Below are 15859 nucleotides of genomic sequence, written 5' to 3' on the forward strand. Positions count from 1 at the left end.
TGCAAGAGTTCCTAAAGGTAGGTTCAATAAACGTATTTGAGGTAAGGCCACCCTGGTTCAAAGAAGAGATGGCACAGTCAGCTTCCCTGGGGCGCCTGCTTCCTCCCAGGGGCTTCGACTGGCCTTTGGAAAACTGGAGAAGGCACTTCTAAACCAGTAGGCCCCAGAGCAGTCAGATTCCCCAGGAAATTGGTCTGCAGTGCCCCAGGCATCCATGTCAACTTTTTGCTTGTCCTTTAATGCCCCACTTTACTGCACAAAGGATCTCTATTGAAAAGAAAAGAAAAAGGCTACACTTAGAATGTGATGCTGAGATTATTCACTGTAGCAAACCATCAAGTGCACATGCCCTAACATATTTCGCCTTTTCCCTATTGCTGGACATCTGTTTAGAAGATTTCGCTTGTATAAATATCGCAGTGATAAGCTTTTATTGTATGTGTTTATTTCTTTTTAATTTTTTTTTTTAATGCTTATTCATTTTCGAGAGACAGAGAGCGCGAGTAAGGGGGGGGGGGGGTGGGGGAGAGAGAGAGGGAGACACAGAATCCAAAGCAGGCTCCAGACTCTGAGCTGTCAGCAAAGGGGCCAGACGTGGCGCTCGAATCCACGGACCGGGAGAACCTGAGTTGAAGTCAGACGCTTAGCCCACTGAGCCATCCAGGTGCCCCAGCTTTTTTTTTTTTTTTTTTTAATGTTTATTTATTTATTTTGAGAGAGAAAGAGCGTGCGAGAGTGTGAGCAGGGGAGGAGCGGAGAAGGAAGGAGAGAGAGAATCCCAAGCAGGCTTCATACTCGGCAAGGAACCCAACTCAGGGCCAGATCCCATGACCTGAGCCGAAATCAAGAGTCCGATGTTCAACTGACTGAGCCACTCAGGTGCCCCCGGTCGAATACTGTTCTAAATGCATTTCCAAGTTAGACAAGAATCCATCAAATTCCAGTAGGATGTAGCCAGGAAGGGAGGCAGCAGTGCGGTGGAAAGAATAAGGATTGGTATTTGAAAGACCTCCGACAGACCTCGTCCTGCTAGTCCACCTACTGCTGTGTTACGTTGGATGTCATATGACCTTCTCTGGTCTCAAGATTCCTTGTCTAAAGTAAAGAAGCCAGATGCCTTCTGGCACTAGCAGTCCTATGCTTTTTTTTGATGAAACTTTTACTCAAGACACCATATCTCTGGTATCCAGCTAAAGATAATGCTTTTGATAATAAGTCCATTTCTCTTAGTTGGAGTCCCCAACCGTCATATAAGGCAACTAAATTTGACAGCCTTATTCTACCGTTTTTGTTGTTGCAATTATTGAATCTTTTAAAAAACAATTATGACTTTCACCCCAAATTAATAGATTGTTAATCAAGTGAGCTTGGTTAAAGTAATTTGGCCTGGGGGGGCCTGGGTGGTTTAGTGGGTTAAGCGTCAGACTCTTAATTTTGGCTCTGGTCATGATCCCAGGGTCGTGGGATTGAGCCGGCATCGGGGTTTAAGATTCTCTTTCTCTCTGCCCCACTTGCACATTCTCTCTCTCTCTCTGTCTCTCTCCCCCCTCCCTCTCTCTCTCAAATACATAAAATATATAGATAAATAAATAGAAAGATAAATAAACAAATAAAGTAGCTTGGCCTGACCAATGTTATTCACTCAGATAATATGTGTGTGGCATTTTTATACAACATGTGTCCTCTGATCCTCGTTATTTAAAAAAAAAAAAAAATAGGTAGATCAGTCAGAAATCTCCATTTCATTCTGAGAAAACCAAGGGTCAGAGAGGCTATGAGAACCAACAGTCTGCAGCCAAGTGACAGAATCGGAATATTAACTTGGTCTATGACTGCTTTTGATTTGTGACCACCCACAAGAAGGTTCCCCGAAGCCCAGATCCACTGCTCCTGGACTTGGGACCTAGGCCTGGCCAACTGTCTCATTCCTCTGACAACAGTAATTGGCCCAAGGGTTAGACATATAGCTTGCAGCCCATTAGAGTCATTCCCTAGGATTAATTCATGGACATAGAGAGGGGGGCGGGGAGCATTCTTTCTGCTGGGACTGTTTAGCAGGCTCAGCCGTGTTTTCTGTCACATGGAGAAGACCTTTCTGCAGTAAGAGAGAGTCAGGCCAACAGGGAAAGAAAAGCAGAGACATTAGAAAGTGTTGAGGGGCGCCTGGGTGGCGCAGTCGGTTAAGCGTCCGACTTCAGCCAGGTCACGATCTCGCGGTCTGTGAGTTCGAGCCCCGCGTCAGGCTCTGGGCTGATGGCTCAGAGCCTGGAGCCTGTTTCCGATTCTGTGTCTCCCTCTCTCTCTGCCCCTCCCCCGTTCATGCTCGGTCTCTCTCTGTCCCAAAAATAAATAAACGTTGAAAAAAAAAATTAAAAAAAAAAAAGAAAGTGTTGAATTGCTGCTTCCAGAGGCCCTGGTTTCCGGAGCTGTTCAGTTTCTGTGACCTATCTGGCTAGTCTTCCAGGCTAGGTGAACCCCTAAATTTCTTTTTTCCCATATACTAGTTAGAATAAAGAAATGAACCCAGAACCTCTGGCTCTCAGGCCAGGGTCCTTTTTTCCAGTGTTAATATTAGCAGTGAGGGGGTGCCTGGGTGGCTCAGTCAGTTAAGCGTCTGACTTTGGCTCAGGTCGTGATCTCACAGTTCGTGGGTTCGAGCCCCGCGATGGGCTCTGTGCTGACAGCTCAGAGCCTGGAGCCTGCTTCGGATTCCGTGTCTCCCTGTCTTTCTCTGCTCCTCCCTCATTCATGCTCTGTCTCTTAAAAATAAATTTTAAAAAGTTAAAAAAAAATAGCAGTGAGGACTTGAGCACTTGAGTTGTGTCACATGGTGTGCTCAACACTTCACTTATTTACTGTACCAGAACAGAAGTTTTCATCCAGAAAGGCTACATAGGAAAACCCAGAAAAGAGAAACTCCTTCACCAAGTACTGTGGCATCTAAACTATCTTTTAAGAACTGGGTTAGAGTTTTTATAAAAATTCGGCCAAGTGATTCAGCCCTGGCAGAGGAGATGCCTCACTGTGCGGGGAGGGCTCTAGACTCACCATTCCCTTCTACAATGGTGGAGCCGGTCTGTCCCCTGCTTCCTTCCTGCTGCTCAAGATTTCCTCTTTCTAATCAGCCATTCTGACTCAACGTGCATTGCGTTGTTGAGAGAATGGCCCAATATAAGTGCAAGATCTCTTCATTGCTAAACCATTTTTTTTTTTTAATTTCTAACTCATTGCTCTTTCTTTTTTTAGGTTTTATTTTATTTATTTTGAGAGAGAGAGAGCACGCGCATGAGTGCTTGAGAGCACGTGCAGGGGAGGGGCAGAGAGAGAGAAGGAGAGAGAGAATCCCAAGCAGGCTCTACACTGTCAGCGCAGGGCCCGGCTCAGGCCTTGACCTCACGAACTTTGAGATCATGACCTGAGCCGAAATCAAGAGTTGGGCCCTTAACCAACTGAGCCACCCAGGCTCCTTTCGTAATTGAGGTTTAATTGACGTATAACGTTCACACCATTAAACTTAATTACTTTCAGGCTTCCTGCTGGAAACAGGAAGAGCGTTTCTCATTAAATTTATATGTGTAATCCAGACCGTGATTTGGAGCTTCTAACTCACGTAACCAGTGCCTTCTTGCCACTTCGGCTGGGCTGTCATAACATTATATCCGAATTAAGATGGCTCTCTCCCGCTTCACCTCCGAAACCATTCCCCTCCTGCTCTCTTCCCCATCTTTGTAAATGCTCTGTTCACTCAGCAAATAAGCTAAAGACCTGGGAGTCATTTTTGAAACTTCACTTCCCGTCCTGCCACACACCTCCAGAAATATCGTTAAGTTTCCTTTTCCTCAGTCTCCGGGGTCTCCACTGTACCCAAGCTATTGTCACTAGCTTGGATTCCTGCAGTGGTCTCCTGATGAGCCTTCCTGCTTCATCCACATTTGGCTCCCTCCCATCCATTCACAGAACAGCTCGAGTGATCGTTGAGAATTCAAGATCGGGTCAGTTTCCTGCTTAAAACCTGGCATTGGTTTCCTACAGCACTCGAGATAAAATTCCTACTCCTGTGGCCCTGCCTACCTCTCCAGTCTCATCTGGTGACTCTCTTCCCTCCCTAAGTAAGTACTCTATAGCCACAATGGCCTTTCTCTTTCTGAAATATGCTAAGCTCATTCCTGAATTAGAGCTCTGGCATATGGCTGTTCCTTCTGCCTGAAACGTGATCCCCTGTTCCTCACGCGATGGTCTCCTTCTCAACCATCTGTTCCCCACATAAATTTCATTTCTCCAAATGTTCCTTCCATGACTACTACTCTTTCTAAGGAAGGTGCTCCCCCATGCTGCCCTCATGATTTTAACATCATCTGTTTTTGTTTTTCCCTAGGATTTGTAATTAATTTATTCTTTCTTTGCCAATTTTCTGTCTCCCTGACTGGATGATAAACTTAATGAGGGAGAGGCTTTGTCTTGTTCACTGTGGTGTCCCTAATACGTACTAGTGCAATTAGTTGGGGGAATGAATAAAATCATCAAGAAAAAGATAAACAAAAATGAGCAACATCAACAGGAAGTCATAAGAAAAAAAATGTATACAAAGCCAATAAACATGAAAGAATGATCAAACTCCATCACATAATTAAAAAGGAGGTGGGCAGGGGGCCGTGCGATGGGGGAGCCTGCATGGCTCAGTCAGTTGAGCATCGGACTTGATTTCGGCTCAGGTCATGATCTCACTGTGAATCCGAGCCTGGAGTCAGGCTCTGTGCTGACAGCGTGGAGCCTGCTTTAGATTCTCTCTCTCTCCATCTCTCTCTGCCTGTCTCCCCGGCGCGCTCTCTCTCTCTCTCAAAAATAAATAAAAATTTTTTAAAAAGGTGGCGTGGACTTTTCATGTATGAGATTGGCAAACTGTGGAGGTTTGACCATATCTCTTACACTTGGCAAGAGTTTGAGAAAACAGATTGTGAGATGGTAAATTAGTGCAGCGTTTTTAGAAAGTATTTGGCAAGATCTATGGAATCACAAAGGCACATATCCATTGACCCAGGAATAGCAGGGATAGACTTGCACACGAATGCAAGTAAACATGTTATCGAATGTTCATTGTATCTTTTTGTGTAATAGTAAGACTATGGAATAATTACAACTAACATTTTTGAGTATTCACTGTGTTCTAGGAACTGTTCTAAGCATTTCACATACAGTATCTCATATAACTCTATGAAGTGGTTGTTATTATATCCCATTTAGTCAGTGGGGAAATTAGCTGGTAAATTCCCCAAGGACTGACAGCCAATAGGTGGCACATCTAGGAATTTAACGTAGAGCTGTGCATTTAATCATTAATGCAGGGCGCCTGTGTGGCTCAGCTGGTTAAGCATCCAACTCTTGATTTCAGCTCAGGACGTGATCTCACAGCTGTGGGATTGAGCCCCATGTCGCACGCCTCACTGGGCGTGGGGTCTGCTTGGGATTCTCTCTCTCCTTCTCTTTCTGCCCCTATCTCATGTGCATGCTCTCTCTCTCTCTCTCTCTCTCAAATGAATAAACATTTTCGGGGCGCCTGGGTGGCGCAGTCGGTTAAGCGTCCGACTTCAACCAGGTCACGATCTCGCGGTCCGTGAGTTCGAGCCCCGCGTCAGGCTCTGGGCTGATGGCTCAGAGCCTGGAGCCTGTTTCCGATTCTGTGTCTCCCTCTCTCTCTGCCCCTCCCCCGTTCATGCTCTGTCTCTCTCTGTCCCAAAAATAAATAAACGTTGAAAAAAAAAAAAATCAAATGAATAAACATTTTTTTTTAAAACTACTAGAAACATTCAAAAACATTAATGCTGCACTATCGTTTCGAACAACCTAAATGTCTATCAAAGTAGGGAACAAGTTACATAAATATGGTGTTTGAAATTCTACGTTCTATGGCCCTCCTACCATAAAGAATTATAAAACTGGACGAAATATATGAAGTGACTGTTTTTGGACATTATACAATAAGCGGTGCAAGATTGTGATTCCCATGTAAAAGGAGGCATACAAAGTGAACCCCACTATCTCCCTGGCTTTCTGCCTGATGATACTTTCTGATGCTGCAGTGAGGTGGAATCCAAGCAGAACACAGAGATGTATTTTAACATCTGAAGCTGTTGAGGCACCTGGGATTTGTGGGTCATGGTATTAGAGAGAAGAGTGTACAGAAATGGAGCTCCAGAAATCTGTTCCATGGGTCTTCTTAAGTTTTTAGGCAAAAACTAAAGACTTAATGTGCAGGGTGAGACTTCACAAGTCTGGCAGAGAACAGCTACTGGGTCTCACAGTACTGAGAGACATAGGAGTCCTATTAGCCAAAATCAGGAGACCTCCATAAATACTCTGTGCTTTCAGCAGAGGACCCAGAAAGGCCATGCATTAGGAGTAGACTGGCCCTAGACTATGTGTCATTCTAGACCTTTCCAATAAAGTTTAGAAAAAGGCCTCAAAAGAATCAGGATTACCTACCAGTAAGTTAACTGTTGATCAGGACAAGACACAACAGAAGTGCCTGGCTAGCTCAGTCAGTAGAACAGGCAACTCTTAATCTCAGCGTCATGAGTTCAAGCCCCACGTTGGATGTAGAGCCTACTTTAAAAAAATAATTTTTTTTTTTAAAAAGAACAAAACACAACCTTTTTTAAAGGAAGGCAGCTAAATCCTGACACTCAAAATTTAACATTCATGGGGTGCCTGCATGGCACATTTGGTTGGGCATCCGGCTCTTGATTTCAGTTCAGGTCGTGATCTCACAGTTCATGGGAACAAGTCCCACCTTGGGCTCCATGATGACAGCACAGAGCCTGCTTGGGATTCTGTCTCCCTCTCTTTCTGCCTCCACCCTCTCAAAAATAAATAAACATTAAAAAAAAATTAGCATTCACAATGTCCAGCATAAAATGTAAAATTTCTGGATATTAAAAAAATCAGAAAAATGTGATCCATAACAGGATTTTTAAAAGACAATAGAAATTGACCTATAGATGACAAATGTTGTAAAGAGAGGACAGGAACTTTTAAACAGCTATTATAAATATACTTAAGGACTTAAAGGAAAAGATTTCCGTATGGGGTAAGCAGATGGAAAAGCTTACTAAAGAATTAGAAACAATAAAAAAAGAAATAGAAATTTGGGAACTGAAAAATACAGCATCTGAAATATAAATTCTTTGGGTAGAATTAATAGCACGTTGGAAACTACAGAAGGAAAGATCAGTGGAATTGAAGACAAGAGCATAGGAATTATCCAGAGTGATGCTCACAGAGGGGAAAAATAGTCTGGGGGAAAAAGGAAGGAAGGAGGGAGGGAGGGAGGGAGGGAGGGAGGAAGGAAGGAAGGAAGGAAGGAAGAAAGAAAAAGGACAATGATCATTGGACAGTACCAAATGGTCAAACATATATAATTGCAGTCTTAGAATAAGAGGAGAAAATGATTGAGTCAGAAAAAAATATTTAAAGAAATAATGGCCAAAATGTTTCTAGATTTGAAGAAAAAATATCAATTCACAGATCCTACAAGCTCAGTGAACACCAAGCAGGAAACAGTACAAAGAAAATCATACCTAGGCACATCATAGTCAAACTGCTAAAAATAAAAAATAAAATCCTGAAAGTACTTAGAAGAGAAAATATATACTACAGATAGGAGAACAATAAGAATTATCACTGATTTTTCACCAGAAATAATGCTATCCAGAAGACAATGGAAAAAATACTGTCAACCTAGGAATCTATATCCAGTGAAAATATTCTTGGAAAAAAATATATATGTAATGTACATATCACAAATTGTAAAAGGATTGAAATCATACAGAGTATATTCTTTGACCACAACAGTGTTAATTTAGGAGTTGATTACAGCAAGACTGATAGTAGTGGCGGTTGTGGGGGTGTTTAAGAGGTATATGGGAACTCTCTAGTTTTCACTCCGTTTTGCTGTGGACCTCAAACTACTCTAAAAATAGTCTACTTAAAAAATGAAAGAAAAATAAAAATATTCTCAGACAAAAAGGCTGAGAGAATTTACCAGTAGGTTTTCACTACAAGAAATGAAAAGTTAAATGAAGTTCTTCAGGTTAAAAGAAAAGGATGCAAGATGGAATCTGGGGTGTACATGAGGGAATGTGAAGTACCAGAAATGAGGCATATGTGGGTAAATAAAAAAATGTTTTTTCTCATTTATTAAGCTTCTTGTAAAAGATAATTAACTGTTTAAAGAAAAAAAGATATAATACTATATTGTAAAGTTTATAACAATCTAAAATTCTTACATTACATGTGAAGTGATATAATATATATCATGGTAGACTGTGCTCAGTTATGAATGTATATTGCATTTCTTGGAGCAACCTTTAAAACAAAGAAGTATATCTAAAAAGCTAATGGAGGAGATAAAATGAAATACAAAAGAAAAAAAGCAAGAGAAGAGGGATAAAGGAACAAAATATGGAAGAGACAAAGGGAAAACAAATAGTAAAATGATAGACTTAAATTAGCCATATCAGTAATTACACTACATGTGAATGGACCGTATATTCCAGATTGTCAAACTGAATAAAAGAGCAAGATTCGGTTATATACAAGAGTTTCATATATACTGACATAGATAAGTAAAAGAATGGAAAAAGATATACCACAGAAATTCTGATCATAAGAAAGGTGGAGGGGCACCTGGGTGGCTCAGTCACTTAAGCGTCTGACTTCTGCTCAGGTTATGATCTCGCAGTTCATGAGTTCAAGCCCCACTTTGAGCTCTGTGCTGACAGCTCAGAGCCTGGAGCCTACTTTGGATTCTGTGTCTCTCCCTCTCTCTGCCCCTCCCCTGCTCGCACTCTGTCTCTCTCTCTCTCTCAAAAATAAATAAACATAAAAAAAGAAAGAAAAAAGAAGAAGGCTGGAGTGGCTATATTAATTGATATCATATAAAATAATGAAGAAAAAATTCATCAAGAAGAAATAAAAATCCAAAATTTATATGCAATTAATAACAGAGCTTTAAAAGACATGAAGCAAAAATTGACAGAACTAAAGGGAGAAGTAGAAAAACCCATAATAATAGTTAGAGGTTTTAATACTTCCTCTGTAATTTATAGGACACACACAAAAAAAACTAGTAAAGATATAGAATATTTGACCAATACCATCAACCACCTGGACCAATTGACATTTATCAAACACTGCATCAGATAACTACTAAATACATATTCTTTTCAAGAATACGTTGAACGTTCTTCAAATTAGACTATGTGCCATAAAATAAATATATAACTAATTGTAAAACAATTGAAATCATGCAGAGTATATTCTTTCACCACAGCAGTGTTAACTTTGGAGTTGATTACAACAAAATGTTCAGAAAACCCCCAAATAATGAAGAAATTAACATATTACCAGATAACTCATAAATCAAAGAAATCACAAGGAATTAGAAAATATTTCAGGGTGCCTGGGTGGCTCAGCTGGTTGAGAGTCTGACTCTTGATTTTGGCTCAGGTCATGATCTCATGATTTGTGAGATCAAGCCCCACATTGGGCTCTGTGCTGACAATGCAGAGCCTGCCTGGGATTCTCTCTCCCTCTCTCTCCGTGCCTCCCCTGCTCATGTTCTCTCTTTCAAATTAAATAAACACTTTTTTTTTTTCAACGTTTATTTATTTTTGGGACAGAGAGAGACAGAGCATGAACGGGGGAGGGGCAGAGAGAGAGGGAGACACAGAATCGGAAACAGGCTCCAGGCTCTGAGCCATCAGCCCAGAGCCCGACGCGGGGCTCGCACTCACGGACCGCGAGATCGTGACCTGGCTGAAGTCGGACGCTTAACCGACTGCGCCACCCAGGCGCCCCTAAACACTTTTAAAAAAGAAAGAAAAATATTTTGAGCTGAATGATAATGAAAACACAATATATCAAAAATTGTAGGATACATGTAAAGCAATGCTTAGAGAAAACATATGGCTTTAAAGGCTTATTTTGGAAAAGAAGTATAAAAATCAGTGAAATATAAAATACAAGTAGAGAATACCAATACAATAAAAATTTAGTTTTTTGAAAAAATAAAACAAGATTGATAAATTAATACAACAAAATTTAGTTTTTTGGAAAAAAAAGAAAATTGATAGATCTCTGGCAAGAATGATGAAGGAAAAAAAGAAAACACAAATTACCAACATTAAAAATGAAAAAGGAGACATTACTACAGATCTTTCAGACTTAAAAAAATAGTAAGGGAACACTATGAGTAATTTTGTTTAATAAACAACTTAGATGGACAAATTCCATCAAATAACAACTTAATGAAATGAACATTTAGAAAACCTTAATCTAAATATCCCCATATTAGAAAAACAAAATTTTAATCTTCCCATAAAACCCAGGATTCCTCACTGGTTAAGTCCATCAAATGTTTAAGGAAGAAGTAATAGCAATCCTACATGGATACTCTTGAATAATAGAGAAAGGAATCTCATTTTAGAAAGCCAGTGTAACCCTGACCAAAATCTGAACAAAGACATTACAAGAACAAGAAATTCCAACCAATATTCCTTATAAACATAAGCATAAAATTTCCTATTAAAATATTAGGAAATCAAATCAGCAATATATAAAAAGGATCTAAAGTGCAATTTATCTCAAGAATGTAAGGCTGGCTTAAAATTTGAAAATCAATGCAATTCAACACATTATCAGAATAAAAGAGAAAAACTGAACAATAATTTTACAGTAGGTACTAATTAAAGCATTTCACAAAATTCCACATCTTTCATTATAGAAACCTCCAAAAACCTAGGAATAGAAAGGAACTCCCTTAATCTGATAAAGACATCTATGAAAAACTTATAGCTAACATGCTTAATGGTGAAAGACTAAATGCTCTCTCTCTCTTGCTCTCTCTCTCTCTCTCTCTCTCTCTCTCAGGCAGAAAAGAAAACAAGAATGTCTGTTCTCACTACTTCTGTTCAACATTGTACTGGACAGTCTACCCAGCTGCATAGGCAAGAGAAAAAAGTTTGAAAAGGAAAAAGTGAAACTTAATATTCACAGACAAGGTGATGTGTATGTAGAAAACTCTATGGAACCTACAAAAACAAAACCAAAAAACCTGCCATTAGCACTAATAATTTAACAAGTTCACAGGATCCAAGGCCAATATATAAAAATCAATTGTATTTCTGTATACTAGCAAAGAAAAAATGGAAAATGAAATTTAAAACTACCATTTACAGTAGGAGCAAATGTATGAAATATTTAGGGATATATTTTAAAAGAGATATAAAAAGTCTTTATAATGAAAATAATTTGACAGCTCCATGTGAATGTCTAATAGGTACTTCAAACCTAATGTTAAAAAATGGAATTTTTTGGGGCGCCTGGGTGGCGCAGTCGGTTAAGCGCCCGACTTCAGCCAGGTCACGATCTCGCGGTCCGTGAGTTCGAGCCATCAGCCCAGAGCCTGGAGCCTGTTTCCGATTCTGTGTCTCCCTCTCTCTCTGCCCCTCCCCCGTTCATGCTCTGTCTCTCTCTGTCCCAAAAATAAATAAACGTTGAAAAAAAAAATTAAAAAAAAAATGGAATTTTTGATTTTTTATTCCTACATCTACTCCATTGCCCCATCTGGGAAATGGTATCATTATCTACCTAGTTCTCAGGCCAGAGACCAGAGCCTTCCTTGATTTCTCAGAGTCCTTCATCACCACCACCACCCCTTCCCTGATACATCCAATTCATTCATAGGTCTTGATTCTACCTCCAGAAGATTCTGAATTTATCCACTTCCCTACACTGCCAGCATTTCTGCCCTTATTAAAGCCACGTCTATCTTCTGTCTGGAATTCTACAATAGTCTTCTAACTGGGCTCCATGTTTCTAATCTTGCCCCTTTGAAATCCATTCTTTACACATAAGCCAAAGTAATTTTTTTTAATGTTTATTTTGAGAGAGAGAGAGAACCAGCAGGGAAGGGGCAGAGAGAAGGGGAGAGAGAATCCGAAGTAGGCTCCACATGGCTAGCGCAGACCCTGAGGCAGGGCTCGATCCCACGAACTGTGACCTGAGGTGAAACCAAGAGTTGGTTGTTCAACCGACTGAGCCACCCAGGCGCCCCAGCCAAAGTAATCTTAAAAAAAAATAATAAAAAGCCAGATAATTCCACCCCCCTGCTTAAAACCCCTCCTAGTGATTTCTCAGTGTACTTGAAATATAAACACCTGGCCAAGAATTTTAAGATACTTTTTAAAATTTTTAATGTTTTATTTATTTATTATTTTTGAGAGAGAGAGGCAGAGTGTGAGCTGAGGAGGGGCAGAGAGAGAGGAAGACACAGAATCCGAAGCAGGCTCCAGGCTCTGAGCTGTCAACACAGAGCCCGATGCCGGGCTCGAACCCACGAGCCATGAGATCATGACCTGAGCCGAAGTCGGACGCTCAACCGACTGAGCCACCCAGGCGCCCTCCACTTTTGAGATCTTGAGTGATCTGGGCACTGCTTCACTCTCAAACCCCATTGACAACTGGTTCCCACGCAGTCACTGTACATTCCAGCCACAGAGTTCTTCTAGCAGCCCAGACACTCCAAATTCACCACCCTTTTGTTCTCTCTTCTTGGAATGCTCTCCCTCAACATTTTGTAAGTCTGGCTCCTTTTTCAGTTCTTAGCTTGAATAAATGTGCTTATACCTCAAAAAGGCCTTCCTTGCCTTCCTGCAGCGTTCCAGATTAGATGAGAGGTCAGCAAAAAGTGAACACACGTGCGCACACACATGCACATACGCTCCTATAAATTCCTAATTTATTTAGCCTATGATACAGGATTTGTAGGAAGTGCTATAGCTACAGAGTGGAGATGTGCATCTGTCTCAGCTTTTCACTTGCTCCCTGATCCCTCTGCATAAGGAGGGTCCTCCAGAATTGAGAAGGAAACCAAATTCTTGCCACATCACTACTTTTTTAAACCCAGGCTTACACCATCAAGTGGGAAGACTACACTAACAATCTGTGTGTTTCCATTTAAGGGCATCTTTATATACCCTGGGTCTGCTAGTTCTTAACCATACTCTGTACCAGCAAGACTGCATCCTCACCCAGGGGATGGCCCACATCTTTGCTTCCAGCTCTCTAACACCACACGTAACCTGTCTCTCTATGGCGTCCCCATATCTTGCTGCCTTCTATCAATCGCTCTCTATTACCTGATTTTTGTTTCTTCACAGCACGTATTGCTGTCTGAAGTTGTTTGTTGTCTGTCTGCCCCACTAAAATGTAAAGACCATGACAGCAAGACTTTTTTCTTTCTTGTACACGGCTGTCCTTCCAACATGTAGAACAGCACCCGCCACATAGTAGCTATTCAGTAGGTATTTGTGGACTGAATGAGTGCTCACCTCCTACGTCCAGTCTTGCCACTCTCTAATTCCCTTTCTCCCATGGCCAGCCAACCTCATGGCTGTTCACTGCCTTGAGATAAAGCCCAACTCCTTAACATAACTTGCAAGACCCTTTGTGAGCTATGCCTCCTTGCCCCTCCAGCCTTATCTTTCACTCTTCTAGTATGGAATTCTCCCTTCTACTCCTCCAGCCCTTGACTGTCTCTGTGCTCCAGACCTACTGAACTTCTTCACATCCTCAAAACTGCCAAGTTCTCTCTCACTTCTGTGCCTTCAGCGGTCTCTTCTCACTTCCAGAAACATTTTGCTATCACTCCTCACTCCCTTTTCACCTAATTCCACACAAACTTCTTGGCTGTCAGGTCACTCTAGAACCTGTATCTCTCCTTAATGCTCAAGCTTTAATTCACTATCTTGTAACTATTGTGTAGTGGCTGTGTCGCCTCCATACTGGGATCTCCATGAGACTAGGGCTATTCCATTTTTTTTTCAACGTTTATTTATTTTTGGGGGGACAGAGAGAGACAGAGCGTGAACGGGGGAGGGGCAGAGAGAGAGGGAGACACAGAATTGGAAACAGGCTCCAGGCTCTGAGCCATCAGCCCAGAGCCTGACGCGGGGCTCGAACTCACGGACCGCAAGATCGTGACCCGGCTGAAGTCGGACGCTTAACCGACTGTGCCACCCAGGCGCCCCAGGGCTATTCCATTTAATTATACATATGTTTACACACACACATGCCTGCACACACACACGAATCTTGAAGAATGTTCACAGTGCTAGTAAAGGTGGTTGCTTCTGGGTGGACAGGATAAGCATTTTTTTAATGTTTTACAAATGCTTGTCTGTATTTTCTGATTTTCAAAATGAACATTTCTTGTGATACTAATAAAAAATAATAACACAATTTCAAGACTTAACTATAAAGCTACAGTAATAAGAGTGTAGTATTGGCAAAATAATAAACAAATTAAATCAATGGAACAGAGTAGAGTCTAGAAATAGACCCACACAAATATAGTCACTGTTGTTGTTTTTCTAAGTTTATTTATTTATTTTGAGAGAGAGAGAGAGCAGAGGAGGGCAGAGAGAGGGAGAGGGAGAATTCCAAGCAGGCTCCACTCTCAGCACAGAGCTCAACACGGGGCTCGGTCTCATGACCACGAGATCACAACCTGAGCCAATATCAAGAGTCAGACATTTAACCTACTAAGCCACCCAAGTGCCCCATATAGTCACTAGTTTTTGACAGAGAAGCAAAGGCATACAGTGGAGAAAAGATGGTTCTCAACAAATGGTGTTGGCACAACTGGACATCAACATACAAAAAAAAAAATGAATCTAGGCACAGAGCTTAGACCCTTCACAAAAATTAACTCAAAATGGATTATAGACTTAAGTGTGAAATATAAAATTATAAAACTCCTAGAAAATAACATGAGAAAATCTAGATGATTTCAGGTTTGGTGATGGCATTTACATATAACACCAAAGGCATGATCCATGAAAGAAATCATTGATAAACTGGACTTTATTAAAATTTAAAACTTATGTTCTGTGAAAGACACTGTCAAGAAAATGAGAAGACAAGCCACAGACTTGGAAAAAATGTTTACAAAAGACATATCTGATACAGGACTGTTACCTAAAATATACAGAGAACTCCTAAAACTCAAAAATTAAAGAAAAAAATGGGAGAAAATATTTGTAAACCATATATATGATAAGGGGTTAATATCTAAAATATGTAAGGAACCCATACAACTCAATAGCAAAATGAACACATAATCCAATTTAAAAATGGGCAAAGGGCCTGTATAGAGATTTTTTCCAAAGAAGATATACAAGTGGCCAACAGGTACATGAACAGGTGCTCAACATAACTAATTGTCAGGGAAACACCAATCAAAACCAGAATGAGATACTACTTCACACCTGTTCGGATGGCTGTTCTCAAAAAGACAAGACATAACAAGTGTTGGTGAGGATATGGAGAAAGAGGGACCCTTGTGTGCTGTCGGTAGGAATGTTGTTGGTATGAGAACCAATATGGAAGTTTCTCAAAAAATTAAAAATATAGCTACCATATGATCCAGCAATCCCACTTTGGATTCAGAGGAGATGAAGTCATTATCTTGAAGAGATAATCTGCCCACCAATGTTCATTGCAGCATTATTCACGATAGCCAAGACATGAAAATAACCCAAGTATATGTTGATGGATGAATGGATACAAAATAATGTGGCATACACAATATAATATTATTCAGTCACAAACAAAGGAGGAACTCTTGCCATTTGTGACAACATGGATGGGCCTTGAGGGCATTATTCTAAGTGAAATAAGCCAAACAATAAAAGACAAATACTGTGTGATCTCACTTCTATGTGGAATCTAAAAAAAAACAAACTCATAGAAACAGAAAGTAGATTGATGGGGGGATGAGGAAAATGGGTAATGGTAGTCA

This window comes from Leopardus geoffroyi, chromosome D1 (assembly GCF_018350155.1).
Source record: "Leopardus geoffroyi isolate Oge1 chromosome D1, O.geoffroyi_Oge1_pat1.0, whole genome shotgun sequence".
Classification (NCBI taxonomy): domain Eukaryota; kingdom Metazoa; phylum Chordata; class Mammalia; order Carnivora; family Felidae; genus Leopardus; species Leopardus geoffroyi.